Source organism: Schistocerca nitens, chromosome 2, assembly GCF_023898315.1.
Source record: "Schistocerca nitens isolate TAMUIC-IGC-003100 chromosome 2, iqSchNite1.1, whole genome shotgun sequence".
In the NCBI taxonomy this organism is placed as follows: Eukaryota; Metazoa; Arthropoda; class Insecta; order Orthoptera; family Acrididae; genus Schistocerca; species Schistocerca nitens.
Window position 1 is genome coordinate 317,598,815 of NC_064615.1, and position 17,560 is coordinate 317,616,374.

Below are 17,560 nucleotides of genomic sequence, written 5' to 3' on the forward strand. Positions count from 1 at the left end.
ATCTCTTCTATCAACCCTATCTGGTACAGATCCCACACCGGTGGGCAGTATTCAAGCAGTGGGTTCAAAACAACAACAGAGGAACCAACAATAGAGGAACCTTTGTCAGCAGATAGGATTATAAGGTCAGGATACATTTTTAGGTGGTGGATTGCAGTTCTTTCTGTGGCTGTAAGGTTGGTTTGCATGTTGAGGGAATTTGGGAATGATGGTGAGGTGAAGTTTGTTGCTAAGAAATTCTGGAAAATTAACAGGGAGTGATTTGGGGGCAGTGGTGGTAGATTACAGTTGGATTGAGGAGTGAACTGAGTCAGGCAGGGTTCAACATTGGTCTTTGGTTGAGTCTGTTGGTAGCATTGGTGGTGAAAAAGTGTTTCCACTGGGAGAAGGAGAGGAAGTCTTTAACAGTCCGGCATGATTGAATCTGGGACTGAAGAAAGGTGAGGCCTTTGGAAAAGACTGAAACTTCTGTGGGGTCAAGTCTTTCAGAGGAAAGGTTCGTGACTGTGTTTTGGGTCTGTTTAGGTTATGGATTCTGTAATGCAGGGAAAGAGAGTTTTTGAGGGTGGGGAAATGTTGTAGGTCTGCGAGACAGGGTTTATCAGCTATGAGGGGACAAAGGGGAGATTTTGAAGTTGTAGAAGAGGTGGATAGTGGCAGTCCAAGGTTAGAGTAGGAAGTGAACACAGGAGAGAGTTTTTTGAGGTGGCACTGCGCATATTGCTCTAGTTCCTGAAGGTCAAGAATTTCAATGTGTGATATGGAATCCAGGAATTTGGGATTGCATAGCAGGAAAATTTTATGGATGGAGAGAAGGTATTGCAAGGAGGTCTGAGCCCGACTGATTCGGATTTGAAGGACTATGTTGGTGAGGGTTAAGGATTGGCACAATCTGAACAGATGGAAGTCCCTGTGGAAAGAAGGATGGCAGCCAGAGATGGGTAATTTGATGGCAAGGCCATTTGGGAGGATTCTATGAGCAAAGCAACAATGCAGGAACAATACGTGGAACTGGATTATGGCCAGGGATAAGGAAACTTTTCTATACTGACACAGATGTAAGGAGCAAGGGTCCATGGTGATGGACAAAACACATAAAAATATGTAAATAACATAGAATTATGTCTGAAAATATCGCAAAAATACATCCATACACATGGGGAAACCCAAGAAAAGGATGAAATGAATGAAGTAAGAGGAAACAAGATAAGATCTGGGGGAGGAGGCTGATAGTGAAAGGCAAAAACCAACTGAAATTGGTGTGAAGACACAATGAGATCAAAGAAAAGAAAAGAAAAAAGATTGTAATGTGGGTTGCAGGTCTGTGGATGGATAAGTGTGAAAAGGGGGATGGCAAATGTGACTAGTAGTGTTGATATTCCAACCTGGAGTTTCCATTGTTTGATTTTGAATCAAATCTGCCCTATTTCTTTACTAGTGGAGGGGCTACAACCCAGATAATATTTTTGCCTCTGAATATGTTGCTCACCAAATCAAGAAGCACATTGCAGAACCATTTCCAAGAACACAACACAGAGCTCTTACATGTACTGTGGAAGTAGTTGTTACATGAGAAGAAGTTGTATTCAGAAGACAGTTCAACTTCAGAAAAGCTCAGTGGGATCAATTTTCTCAAAAGTGGATGAAGAATCCAGGCCTTATCCAGAAAATTATGGAGACTTTTTGCAGCTAGTGAAGACCATTTCTCATAAAAACATTATAAGATGATGTAGAACTGTTTAGTTACCTGGACTTGATAAAGACTTAAAAGTGCTTCTTAGGAGGTATGAACAGCTTTTCAAAAATGGTCCATTCTCAGAAGAGACAATACAAACAGGAAAAACAACTTATCCAAGCCATACCAACACCACGAACAGAAAAAAATTTAATCTCCTCGCCCATGAATCATAAGAAACTAACAAAGAAACTGCACAAAACAACTAAGGACTGCATTCTGACATAGTTTATTCATTGTCTGATGCAGAACAGATGGTTTTTTGACACTCTAATTAACAAAAAGAGTCAATGGATAATGCAGAAAAATGGTCTTTCCCAGGGAAGTTTGCTGGTTCCAATATCATATAACATATGTAACAATGATCGGCCACTCAACACTAGAACCCAGCCCTTTGTCTACGCAGATGACACTGCTGTTGCTTCTCAGGGAATGACATGTGAAGAAGCAGAAGCCAATCTAACATCTACTCTTGAAGGATTGGCATCTCTATGATAACCAACTGAAATCCAACCCAGATAAAATTCAAGTGTGTGTGTTTCACCTAAAAGAAAGCAAGAGGAAATTGAACATCACCTAGAAAGGACACAATCTAAATCACTGTGCCAAGCCCCAATACTAGTATTAAAGTTGGATCATGCCTTAACCTACAAACAACAATCTATAGACACCAGACAGAAGGTATGCACCATAAACAACCTTATCCGCATGGTGCCAAACACCACAAGGAGAGCGCAGCCCAGTGTCCACCACACATCCACACTTACTCTGTGTTTCTGTGCTGTGGATTGCACCACATCAGTCAGGAGAAACTCTGCACATGTTAACCAAGTTGATGTAGCTCTTCATGAGACAGGCCACATAGTCACAGCATACCTAAGACCAAAACCTGTCAACAAAATATTTCCATTTATGGTAGTAGGAACTGCAGATGTAAGAAGACAGGTAGTAGCAGAAATGAAGAGAAAAATCAAGAAGCAGATCCAAGGCATCCATTGTTCATAATTCACGTCTATCCATCATGACTGAAATCCAGAAGAAGCTTTCTACTTACAACTACACCAGTTCTGAGTTCAGCACAAGACCACTGAGCTGAGCTGTGGAGAACAAAGTCTCCTGGAGGATTCTGGACAGCAAAAGAGAAGCTACTATCAGGCAGCCATCTCCAATATGGGACCTGCTAAACCCTCAACAGGTTGAGAACAGAGGTGACTAAGTGCAACACTAATTTGAAGAAGAGGAATATCGTTACGATGAGTGTTGTATAAATTGGGCAAGGAAGGACTCTTGAACACTTGTTGGTCTGCAGTAACCTGAGTCAATCCTGTGACTTGAAAGATTTGTTTGTAGTGAATAAAATGCAATTCTGGTTGCTTAACATTGGACTCATAAAGTGTGAAATTCTCTGTGATTAACATTAGGTTGTATTGTTTATTATATTGCATTTTAGTGTCCTTTGGACACAGATAAATAAATAAATAAATTTACAGTCATCAGTAAAAGTTTATGACATTACTTCACAAAGATAGCTCTAATACAATTTAAAAATTCTATGAGTTAATAACATTTCTGAACAAGAATGGCATGTAATTTTGTCTTCAGCAAATTTTCATAACCATTTACAAAAGAGTCTAGAAACAGAGTTTTAACCTACAATATGTTAACACGAAATTTTCTTTTTTTATAGTATCCTACCTTTTTTGAAAATCATTCCTTCTAAATAATTCTGAATTTTTATGTACAAAGATAACACATGAAAAGAAGGCTTTGGCTGAAAGTGTCTGTGTGTCTTTTCCTTGTGTCTGTCTGCAACTCAACACATCATCTTTATGGTGAGCAGCAATCTATCTTACCCTTACGCTATTGAAATAGTTAAAATATTTAAATTCTTAAATAGCATGTAGCAAAGGCTCAGGTGAGGATGCTCCAGGTAAAATGATTGAAACCACAAGTGTAGAATACTGGAAACAATATCTCATATCTCATGCACATACTACAATAGCTCATTCACTCCAAAGATTATTCTGCAACAGATCTGCGCTCCTGATGCAGAGTGTTTTCTACATCAGCCAATATAATCACTGTTAGGTAGTCACAAGTGAAACCATAGGTGTAATATTACACATTATAAGGTGCCACTCTATACTATTTGTTAATTTATATTTGATTGTTACTTGCTATGGTCTGGCTAGTTGGAAAATAAGTAGCAAGTTCTGAAGTGTGAACTCACTCTACAGGTATATGTGGTGATAACTAAAGTTCTGGCCACTGCCTACAATGCATGCCCTATTTATTTTCCCACACTGTTCTACAATTCAGTGCCTTCCAAAACAATATAAGAACACTTTTGTATGACTTAGCTGATTTCAGTTTAATTTCAAGTATCACATACCTACTAATACTGATTGCATTCACACTACAATTAGTCACTCATTTACCATGAGTGTATATGAGTTTACCATTGCTGATTTCTGACAGTATGGTGTCTTTTAATTATACACTACTGGCCATTCAAATTGCTACACCACGAAGATGACGAGCTACAGAAGTGAAATTTAAGCGACAGGAAGAAGATGCTGTGATATGCAAATGATTAGCTTTTCAGAGCATTCACACAAAGTTGGCACCGGTGGCGACACCTACAACGTGCTGACATGAGGAAAGTTTCCAACCGATTTCTCATACACAAACAGCAGTTGACCGGCATTGCCTGGTGAAACATTGCTGTGATGCCTCGTGTAAGGAGGAGAAATGCGTACCATCACATTTCCGACTTTGATAAAGGTCGGATTGTAGCCTATCGTGATTGCGGTTTATCGTATCGCGACATTGCTGCACACATTGGTTGAGATCCAATGACTGTTAGCAGAATATGGAATCAGTGGGTTCAGGAGGGTAATACGGAACGCCATGGTGGATCCCAACGGCCTCATATCACTAGCAGACGAGATGACAGGCATCTTATCTGCATGGCTGTAACGGATCATGCAGCCACGTCTCGATCCCTGAGTCAACAGATGGGGACGTTTGCAAGACAACAACCATATGCACGAACACTTCGACGACCTTTCCAGCAGCATGGACTATCAGCTCGGAGACCATGGCTGCGGTTACCCTTGACGCTGCATCACAGACAGGGGCGCCTGCGATGGTGTACTCAACGATGAACGTGGGTGCACGAATGGCAAAACATCACTTTTTCAGATGAATCCAGGTTCTGTTTACAGCATCATGATGGTCACATCTATGTTCGGCGACATCAAGGTGAATGCACATTGGAAGCGTGTATTCATCATCGCCATACTGGCGTATCACCTGGCGTGATGGTATGGGGTGCCATTGGTAACACGTCTCGGTCACCTCTTGTTCGCATTGACGGCACTTTGAACAGTGGACGTTACATTTCAGATGTGTTACGACCCTTGGTTCTACCCTTCATTCGATCTTTGCGAAACCCTACATTTCAGCAGGATAATGCACAACTGCATGTTGCAGGTCCTGTACGGGTCTTTCTAGATACAGAAAATGTTCGACTGCTGCCCTGGCCAGAACATTCTCCAGATCTCTCACCAATTGAAAACGTCTGGTCAACGGTGGCCGAGCAACTGGCTCATCACAATACACCAGTCACTACTCTTGATGAAATGTGGTATCATGTTGAAGCTGCATGGGCAGCTGTACATGTACACGCCATCCAAGCTCTGTTTAACTCAATGCCCAGGCATATCAAGGCCATTATTACGGCCAGAGGTGGTTGTTCTGGGTTCTGATTTCTCAAGATCTATGCACCCAAATTGCATGAAAATGTATTCACATGTCAGTTCTAGTATAATACACTCCTGGAAATTGAAATAAGAACACCGTGAATTCATTGTCCCAGGAAGGGGAAACTTTATTGACACATTCCTGGGGTCAGATACATCACATGATCACACTGACAGAACCACAGGCACATAGACACAGGCAACAGAGCATGCACAATGTCGGCACTAGTACAGTGTATATCCACCTTTCGCAGCAATGCACGCTGCTATTCTCCCATGGAGACGATCGTAGAGATGCTGGATGTAGTCCTGTGGAACGGCTTGCCATGCCATTTCCACCTGGCGCCTCAGTTGGACCAGCGTTCGTGCTGGACGTACAGACCGCGTGAGACGACGCTTCATCCAGTCCCAAACATGCTCAATGGGGGACAGATCCGGAGATCTTGCTGGCCATGGTAGTTGACTTACACCTTCTAGAGCACGTTGGGTGGCACGGGATACATGCGGACGTGCATTGTCCTGTTGGAACAGCAAGTTCCCTTGCCGGTCTAGGAATGGTAGAACGATGGGTTCGATGACGGTTTGGATGTACCGTGCACTATTCAGTGTCCCCTCGACGATCACCAGTGGTGTACGGCCAGTGTAGGAGATCGCTCCCCACACCATGATGCCGGGTGTTGGCCCTGTGTGCCTCGGTCGTATGCAGTCCTGATTGTGGCGCTCACCTGCACGGCGCCAAACACGCATACGACCATCATTGGCACCAAGGCAGAAGCGACTCTCATCGCTGAAGACGACACATCTCCATTCGTCCCTCCATTCACGCCTGTCGCGACACCACTGGAGGCGGGCTGCACGATGTTGGGGCGTGAGCGGAAGACGGCCTAACGGTGTGCGGGACCGTAGCCCAGCTTCATGCAGACGGTTGCGAATGGTCCTCGCCGATACCCCAGGAGCAACAGTGTCCCTAATTTGCTGGGAAGTGGCGGTGCGGTCCCCTACGGCACTGCGTAGGATCCTACGGTCTTGGCGTGCATCCGTGCGTCGCTGCGGTCCGGTCCCAGGTCGACGGGCACGTGCACCTTCCGCCGACCACTGGCGACAACATCGATGTACTGTGGAGACCTCACGCCCCACGTGTTGAGCAATTCGGCGGTATGTCCACCCGGCCTCCCGCATGCCCACTATACGCCCTCGCTCAAAGTCCGTCAACTGCACATACGGTTCACGTCCACGCTGTCGCGGCATGCTACCAGTGTTAAAGACTGCGATGGAGCTCCGTATGCCACGGCGAACTGGCTGACACTGACGGCGGCGGTGCACAAATGCTGCGCAGCTAGCGCCATTCGACGGCCAACACCGCGGTTCCTGGTGTGTCCGCTGTGCCGTGCGTGTGATCATTGCTTGTACAGCCCTCTCGCAGTGTCCGGAGCAAGTATGGTGGGTCTGACACACCGGTGTCAATGTGTTCTTTTTTCCATTTCCAGGAGTGTATATTTGTCCAATGAATACCCGTTTATCATCTGCATTTCTTCTTGGTGTAGCAGTTTTAATGGCCAGTAGTGTATAAGAACTCTCCCAGTACAAAATTAATCCTGTGCTTCACAATTATTACTTTAACCATGAGGAATTTTTTCAAATGCATACGTGTCCTGTTCGCACAATGGGTTTGGCATGGCTTCCTCACTCCTTTGTGCCAAACTATTTCCAGGTGCCAACCTGCCCTTCTAGAACTATTGGACATCCCCATCAATGATGCCACTGTGCTGTACAAAAGAAGCTTAAGAGTAGCTTCAATCTCTAAAGTACAGGATCAATACCTCTACTCTAACAACATAGTTCTCATAATGATGTTTGTATTAATAATATCATATTTATTCTAATGGCATCCCCCCAAAAGATTATTCTACATCTTACAACAAATTCAAAGCAGTTGCATATGACACTTACATATGACAGTACTGTCACTACAAAAACAATAGTGCTTAATACCTTTGCCAACTAGCTTATGTGAGAAGCCTGTGACAGTTTTTTTTTCCACCAATATTCTTAGCAATTTGACAGTATCTGCTCCAGTAAGTTCCTGATTTTTATGGATGTTATTTGATTGTGATTGTTTAGTTTTAATCTGTGTTAACTGGGTCTTTGTCATGTTTAATTTTAATCCATTTAGAAGCAACTAATTTTGTATGCTTACTAGGCTACCAATGCCTCTTTAAGGAAGTTGTTTTGTGATTTCAGTTTCATGAATACAGAATTGTCATCAGCAAAAAAAGTTATATTTCGAGAAAATCATTCATATAAAATAAAAAACACCACTGGTCTTAAAATGATACCTTGTGGGAATCCCTATTAAATAATTTTCCAGTTAGAGAAACAATTTGCCATACCTAATGGTACAACAAACCTTTGCTTTATCTCTTTTAAATGCACTTTTAACCATTTCATAGCACTGCCATTTATTCCATATCTTTCTCATTTAAGGAGCAATCAGGAGTGGTTTACTACCATTACACGAAATTCCTGTGACTTTTTGGGACTTGTCCAAAGATAAGGAAATTTTCTCATCAAATTTGTTTACGCCACATTTTGTAAAATGGATTATCTACACACATAGTTGCAGTAGGAATATCATTCATGATATTTGTGATAAATGGTGTCACATTTCTCCCACCTGCTGATCTTGTGTTTTGCACTTTTATCCCATAAATCATTTAGTAATCATCTCTGTCCTCAAATATGAACTGTGTACACATAAAGCTGCGTGACAATATGTTGTAATGTTCACAGAAGGCTACACCATTCTACATGAATTACGGAATGCCTCGCCATACTACTACCCACAGAACTTGTGTTTCGCACATTGTATATAGCAAACTGTGGCCTCTTTATCATTTTCCTGATATAGGTCACTACCAAATCCATCTTGTGTGTGTCACAATGTCCATATTTATCCTTGTATTCTTAGCTTTGTCTTATCTATAAGATGAACAAACACAAAAAACCCACTACTGTATGCAATAATTACATTTTTGCACTGTTTCTAAATTGATCCATTTTGCCCCTATAAACTCAGTGTTGGACTTCACTATGTCTTTCATGTCTCCTATTTTGTGACAGTCTTTTTGTTGCGCTTAGCCTGTGACTCAGCATCTCTGCTACATAATGAGTAGCAACTACCCTTTTCATAATACTGTTACATTCCAGCCTGGATTTTCCATTGTTTGATTTTGTCTCCATTTTGGTCTATTATTCTCAAGTTGTGAACCCAACATTTCCCTTATTCATTTCTCTGCCCCCCACCCTCCCTCCCCCTACATGTTCATAACACCACAGTCTGCATGATACTATTCTGATTTAAACACTTACAGATGAACATCATGATCCCCACCCCTGCAACCCACCTAAAAATATAGAAAGCAAGAAACTAACATGTAATCAATGTGTCCTTACCTTCAAGGCCAATGGACGTCCAATTTCTGGCGTTTTTGAGAGAGAGTTTTCATGAATAGGCTGGGTAAATGCTGGCCAGGGTGTTTCATGTTCATACTTTGATAGACTTGTGAAAAGTTCATATCCACATTCTGAGCAAACGTAAGTTCCTGTGCAACAAAAAGTATTTAGAAAACATTAGGATTCTAGCATTTGAGAAACAATCAGTCATGAAAAAGTCCTAACCTTCAAATAAAATTATAAGTTCAAGGAACTAAATTTAATAATAAAATCAAATCTTATATGAGAGAATTTTTATGGCAAATGCTATAAGAAGTGACAAAAAAGTAAGAGAGACTGATTTCATTGTCTACTCATGCTTTAAGTTATTTTCTGGACTGGAAATGGATCACTGTCTCTCAGTGCAGCCCACAGACAACAGCCTCCTGCATGAATGTACCTCCTACACCTTGTTTGCCCATACTGAAACACATAATGTTGATACCTCCTTATCTGGTTCTTTAAAACTATTTCATAGTTGACTACCACTTCAATAAAAGGTCTTGCTGTCTTTCCTTCAGGGACTAAAGTAGACAAAAGTCAAAAAGATTGAGATTATGTTTAATGATGCAAAATATTTTTTACTCAATTTTTGACTTAAGGGCATAATGTGTGCAACACTTGTCCTGATAAATTTTTAACTGGCTGGACTATGAGTTCTTGATGGTATGTTATGAATAATTAGACAAGAGAACAACATGGATTTTCTTCTATAATTCAGCTGATAAGGTCATGGTACCTTCTTTTTTATGCAATGTAGTTGTTGCATCGAACCAGACTTGCAGTGTTATATAAGGCTCCCGTAATGGGAATCCAGAGTATAAATAGTACTCTTATAAATATTTCCTTTCTAGCTGAGAAATATTATGATGATGATGATGATCATCATCATCATCATCATCATCATCATCTTCATCTCTCATGTGTTTTGTTATGAAACAAGCCTTTATGCTACCTTCTTTTACCACTAACGAAGCAATCGATACCACACCATTTTTCTTCACATTATGACTACATTTCCAAATTTAGACCAAATCAGGTAGACAAACAAACACAAAAATCTTTGTCAGTGGAAGGAGATATAATCCACACCATTAATAAACCAATTTTATCACATAATAGAAAAATGCCATACCTCTGTAAAATAATTTCTCTACAGTTTTAGTAATTATGTTCAAAGGAAAAGTAGAATGTGTTATAACTTTATTTAAATGTTTCTTAGTGCACAAAAACTAAAGACATTTTGCATAACTGCATTTATATTTCTAAATCACATCTACTACCCATCAATTCAAATATTGATTAGAGACCAAATTTGGCTTGCTTAATTAAAGACATCAAAATGCCAATTCTTCTTATGTTTTCAGTTATCTGCTTTACTATAAAACAAAATACAACTAACCAAACAATCATGTAATTTCAAGAATCAAAGTTATTAAAACAAAACTGTTGAACTGAATAGTAAATGTGGTGTTACTCACATATCAGAAGGTATCCATTTCTGTGTACAATGAGAGGGAAAACGCTTTGTCAGTTGATTAGAGAGAGACACATCAGTGGTGGAAGCTAGTAGTTTTTATAAATTGTGATTGATATTAGAAGTAGTGATGCAATAACATGACTTTTGGAAATAAACCAATGGAAAGCATCTTGTGTCCAGTTTAATAATTAAATGACCCACTACCCAACTTTTGGAAACAGCTGGAGAAACCAGAAGCAGATCAGCACACCAACCAGATAAGTACCAGAATTCAAATTCTTAAATTGAATGTATTCCTTTCATCACATAACTTCAAACACTGACATGTAAACAGATGTACTGTCATTGCTGTCAAAAGAGCTATCCAGCAATCTAATACTTTTTATATATGAGAGCGGTTTACAGGTGGAACAACTTTTATCTTTTTTACATATTTGATAATCCAGCTATTTGTGCACTTTACTTGTTTCACTCCCTTTTCTTTTCCTTAGGGTATCATAAGAGTTCCACAAAAATGATCTCATCATCTCAAAAGCTATTAAGCAACTCACAGCATATGTCAATTTGCACAACTTTTTGTTTGTGTTCTAACAGGTATGGCATTCACTTGATAATAGCAAGAGTGATGTGATGTTAATCACGTCCTGCTGTGAAAACAGTGTCACAGTAAGTTCATGACACCACAATACGTTTATTTATGTGATGCTGTTCACTGAGCATAAAACAACTTCGGGTTTATTGAAGTTGACTTTAGAGAAAATGAGGCTGAACTGGTTATTTTTTCTAGCATTGAGACAGCATGTAATGGGCTGCACTGTGGACTCACCAGTTCTGTAAAGACCAATGGTGACCACTCTCATCTACATGTGGCTGCCCACACGAGCAGACTCTATTGGTATCATTTTTCATAGACTTGAGGTATTTGTGGTACACAGTGGCTTACAGATTGCCAGTACCCATATGACCTCAAAAATGGAGTGTCCCAGATATTGGATATCCATGATCTGTATGTGATCAAACACACTGGTAGATGAGCTCATCTATCACACTGACACCCAATACAAGATCTGATGTCATATCAATCACACAAAACCATTCAACACAGCTGCAGGATTATTACATCTTTCCTACAGAGCAGATAGCTGTTATACGACTGAATTGAATTGAACTGTATTGAACTTTTATTCTTATGCAGACCTAAAAGTTTATCTGAGGCATTACAAGCACTCTTTAAAAGATGGGTTGTTAAAAATCTTTGTTGCACTAAGCACCACCAGGTATAGTAGTTTGGCACTTCCATATTGCAAGGTGCAAACAGAGAATGAGCAATATTATGAAACCACCTGGATATTTATAGATCTACAGTCATGGATAAATCAGCATGCAACTGGTACATAGAGCTAACAGGTCAATGAATATGTTGTCACTTGTATACACAAAACGAAAAATAAAAATAAAAATCATCATTATATTAACTCTTTGTAATCAGTTGTTGTTTACGATCAATGTGTTTATTAAAACAAGCAAATATGCAGGAAGAAAACGTCGCACAAACTCTAGATCAGGACCTACTGCAAGCTAAAGAGTATACAAGCAACCTAGAAGAATCAATCAGGGAACTAAAAAACAAAAAGTGGAAAATGAGTCATTTGCTAGTCCTATAATAAGCTGGCGTGTGAAACAAGGGGTAAATTGGGATCGTAAACAAAAACAAAAAGTGGAAATCGAGCAGAGTACTAGGCATAAAATGACCTGGCGTGTGAAACAGTGCAAAAATCATCACGATCTGAAAACAACGAATGAAGTTGAGTTTCCTAACACCAGTGAAGACTTGAACAAACAGGGAACTAAAAGTAAGGATGATATGTATGAGACAAGTGAGAATAATAGAAATAAATATGACCTGCCGGGCACTAGTGAAGATACGAACAAACAGGGAAACAAGAGAAAGGAACATACATCTAAGACAAGTGGGAGAAATAAAAATAGTGACGTATACATCTTCTCAGACAGCCACGGAAGAGGCTTAGCAGAAAAAATGGCCAATATGCAAAACAAACTAAAAGGAAGCGGAATCATCAAGCCAAGCGCACCATGAAGTGAAGTGTTGAAATCCTGGGAAACATCCGTAACAAAAGGTGCGAAATGTGTCATTATAGGTGGAGGAAACGACATTTATAGAAACGAAAGTATCAATGCAAGAAGAGTACTGAGGGAAACTCTACGGAAAGCTACTCATTCTGAAGTATATGTGCTAAGCATTCCTCAAAGACACGACTTGATGGTCGAGTCCTGCGTAAATAAAGAAATTACCAAAACAAATAGGATATTTAGGAAGATATGTAGCAGCTTCCCAAATGTGACTTTCATAAATGCAACAAGCTCACAAAGAGAGCATTTCACAAGGCATGGTTTACACAGTAACAACCGCAGAAAAACTATTATGTGCAAAGAAATTTTGGAAAAATTTGACAAACTACAAGGGCAGACACAGACACCCATAATACTACCAATGAAGGAAGAGGCAGGAAAGTCTTCACTATGCCATATAAAAGAAAAAGAAACAACCTCATCACCAACAGAAGCAGACCCACAAACCTCACCATGTCCAATAGAGAAAAAAGAAGCTACACCATCACCAACAGAAGAGGACCCACCACCCCCACCCCCAAAAGAGGAACAGATAACGCAAACAACAGCAAAAGAAGTAAGGTCATCAGAGACCCAACAAATAGGATATGGGAGGGGAGAAAGAAAAAAGAAACCTATCAGGGACCAGGACTTCCTATATAATGAAGCCGGAAACCGGCCAACCTACAAGAGGCTGTCATTGAAGGAAACTCAGGATTTTCACTGGCCCAAGACCAGCAATGCCACAACATAGCAGACAATCTGAGAAGCACACCGCTACTAGAGTGCCAAAACCAGATGTACCCGGAGACGACAAAACTAGGAGAAAGCGAAGGGAGAAAAACATGAAGAAATTGTTATGGAATGTAGAAGGATTGAAAAACGCGGCATGCATAGCTCCAACACACTTTCTCGAAGGTTATGACGTAGCAATATTCACAGAAACTTTTCTCACAGATCATTGGCAACACCCGAAATTCTATAGCATAAATATGTTGGCAAAGCAAGAAGAAAGGGGGCGACCCCAAGGGGAAATAACAGTCCTACCGAAACCATGGGTAACACCAATTATAGTGACAACAGAACTAAATCACTCCATTCTAATAGAAGTAAAACACATCACAATATTAGCAACCTACTTCCAGCCAAGCGAATCAGCCATAGACATAATTGATGAACTGGGCCAACAAATAAGACAGAGCAAGAAAGACATCCCTTTACTTATTGCAGGGGATCTAAACTGTCGGTTGGATGTACAGAATCACAAAACAAAATTAGTAATCGAATCACTACAAGAAGAAGGCCTCATCCTGCTAAACGACACAAACGTCCCTACGTACTTCTGCCATAATGGCAAAAGTGCTACTGATATCGCCCTCATAAGAGGAAACATAAAAGGGGGCATAAGCCCTCTTTGTAATGCAAACCACACGCCTATAAGAAAACACATCCCGATGAACATAGCCATACAAAGTGATTGGAAGGCAAGAGAGAACCAAGAGAAGAGACCGCTCTCGAGGAGACTGGATCCAAGGAAAGTGGAAGAATACTACGACCAGATAGAACAAATTGAGTCCTTAATCGACAACTCAAATGAAGAAGAGGCAGCGCTTGAACTGGAGAAACTCTTAAAACAAACAACTACCCCCAGGAAAGTGAGAAGAGCTAAACCGTAGTTCGATCAAGTGTGTTATCAGCAAAGAAAATAAGTACTCCAAGCTTTACACCAACTAAAAACGGACACAGGTAATCAATCACTCACTACTACAAACATATGCTGAGAAAAGAAGATCCTACAAAACACTAACTAGGGAGAAAGAATGGCACACAGGGAAGAAGAGGGAAGAAGACTAGCTGAAGAAGCCAGGAGAGACTCATTCATTGCAATCCGCCCCCGAAAGCAGGCACAGTCACACTATATAAGCATGGAAGAATGGACGAGACATTTCAAAGACATTCTCAACAAAGATGGTAGAGAAGGAGCACAGGTAGCAAGTCAAGAGCTCACACCGCAAGAGATGCCAGCCTGGTCCCCACTCACTCCAAATGAGGTCCGAAACATCATTGAATCAACAAAAAGGACGAAAGCAGCGGCACCGGACATGCTTTACAATGAATACCTTGAAGACACAGCCCATCTACTAGCACCAACCTGGACAAAACTTTATAACAAATGCATTGAAACAGCAAAAATCCCAGGCCAGTGGAGAAAATCAATAGTAAGGGTAATGTACAAAGGGAAGGGCAACCCAAAGGACATAAACAAATACAGAGGAATAGCCTTGGAAAACAACCCTTTTAAGGTATTCACAAAACTAATCACAGGAAGAATAAGACAAACTTTGTAAGACCACCTCCCAGAATCTCAATTTGGGTTCAGGGAAAAAAGATCCACTATCACAGCAGTGGAGCTGCTTTTAAAAAACATATGGGAAACCATTGATAAGAAGCAAAAATATTATGCTGTATTTATAGACTTCACAAAGGCCTTCCACCTCCTCGATTGATCATTAGTAAAAAGGATGCTTGACGAAACCCTGGGAAGAGACAGCGACTGGACGAGGATCATAAACTCCATAAATGAATGGAATGAGATAAGGATCTTGGACAACCTCAACCTCTCTGAACCAATAAGGCAAACAAACGGAGTACTCCAAGGAGACCCACTAAGCCCACTCCTGTACATTCTGGCAGCAAAGGACATTATGGAAATCGCTCAAGATGAAGATGTCGAATCATATGTCTACGCGGATGACATTGTGACAGGCTCAAAATACTTAAAGAAACTACGGGAGACTATAGAAAATGTGAAAAAATGGTGCACAAAACACAAGTTCGTAATCAACACCGACAAGACGGAAATGATGGTATTCAGACCAGGCGGGCAAATCCCAAAAACCACAAGAATTGCACTACAAGGAAAGCAAATATCTATCACAAAAGATTACAAATATCTAGGGATAACACTCCAGCCATCCGCAAAGTGCTTCACTAAACACACAACAGAGAAAGCGACACAAGCCATCAGAGCGATAAACGAAATAAGTTCCATCAGAACACTAAATCTAGACACAGTTATGGCACTCTTCAAATCAAAAATAATACCGATACTGGCTTATGGGATAGAAATCATATGGATACACCTAAATGAAAAGAACTTAGAAACATTGGAAAGAGTAAAAGCAACCTATATCAAAAGAGCATTAGGGGTAGCAAAAACCACAAGATCAAGATTAGTCTACCTTCTCGCCCGAGAACCTTTCCTCATAGAGGATCTCAGGACAAGGTTCTTACTTCCCAACACATCAGCATTGGAGAACCTACTAAGATCACTACTCAAGTAAAGAGAGGAAGTACCAACGGAATTCTATGGATCCAGGGCCATGATCGACCGCACTTGGACAGCAGCAAATTTTGAGATGAGACACGTACTTACAAGACTCACAGTACACGGATTCCAACATGAAATTTGTGCAAATACAACATACCACGAACCATCAAACCTTTGCAAGTGTACACTATGAGGACAGTCTTGTGGGAGATACCATATAGAAATATGCAACAAGAGGACAAGATCAATTAGAGACTATGCAATAAATGGTTCAAATGATAATCTGTTATAATACTTGCACTGAATGTAATCTACTACTAAGAATTATGCAGACACTCAATACATCCTTGTAATTCGAATGATTGTAATCTAATGTATAACTATAATGGCTATTTTGCTGCAATAAATCGTTTATATTCACTCTTTGTGTCACCAGATAAATTTCATGAATGTCATAGCCATTAAGTGACAAAAATATTTCCACAATGCATATTTTATATTCTTTACACTGTCCCCGCCTACAGCATAATTTTCATGACGTTTCACAACCCATCATCACGCAGTTTCTGGTATCTCCCACAAATAATTCTTATGACATTTCTGCTCCTCATCTATCTAAACAATCTTGCCTAGATACTCCAGAGGTGTTTACACTGGAATACACATCTCAATAATTGGAATATCAACAATATAAGGAAAAACATAGATTGCTACTCACTGTAAAGATGACACACTTAGTTGCAGACAAGCACAACAAAAAGTCTGTTACACATTTAGCTCTTGCCCAAAGCCTTCCTTGGAAAAGGAAACACACACACACACACACACACACACACACACACACACACACACACACACACACGAACAGATTCATTCACAAAAGCAAGCACACCTCAAACACACATGACTGCCACTTCTGGTAGCTCATCATCCCTTGTAACAGCATCAAGAAAGTACGCATCAATTCTCTACCCTGGGAGAAGTTAGTAGTATAGATTATTTATTGCCTTTTGAACTCAATGTAAGTGCAGGTGTATTTATCACAGCCCTGGATGCTAACCTGTGACCTGAAACTTCAGGCAAAGTAATGCTGTTCGTTGATGATTTATTAATAGCATCTTGGACATGGGACAACACAATGCATTGTTGCAGAAAGTGTTAGAGAGATTTTTAGAGGCAGAAATAACAACAAACCTCAAAAAGTCAAAGTTTGGACACCGACAAATAAAATTTGTTGTTCACTTAATTATGTCAACTGGAACCCTACCTGGCAGTGTGCTTAGGACAATCAGGAATTTTTCAGCTCTTACTTCAAAACCTGTTGAGAAAGAATGTATCTTGGCAGTGGTCTCAGGACTGTCAACTTGCTTTTGATGGAATCAAATTGGAATTTGTGAATTCAGATATACTGCACATCTGGATATATCACTTGAATTTTGTTGTTAACAGAGGACATAAAAGGAGTAATGAGATTTTGTATAGCTGCAGTTTCATTCAGACTGCTAATGAGCTATCACCATGAATCTAGAAGTGCTCGCAGTTGTGTGGTCCTCAACAAAGTTGCACTATTATTTAGCAGGAACACTACAAAAGTCAACTGTGACCATCAGGCACTAAGATTCCTGCAA

General features: G+C 40.3%; 1 long non-coding RNA gene across 1 annotated transcript in view; it reads right to left on the reverse strand.

Annotated features, from left to right (window-relative positions):
• LOC126236093 (uncharacterized) overlaps positions 1-17,560 on the reverse strand; it is a 108,943-nt gene that overhangs the window by 39,893 nt on the left and 51,490 nt on the right. The window contains exon 3 of the long non-coding RNA XR_007544869.1: positions 8,953-9,101. This is a non-coding gene — a long non-coding RNA (uncharacterized LOC126236093). The remainder of the gene's footprint in view (positions 1-8,952; positions 9,102-17,560) is intronic.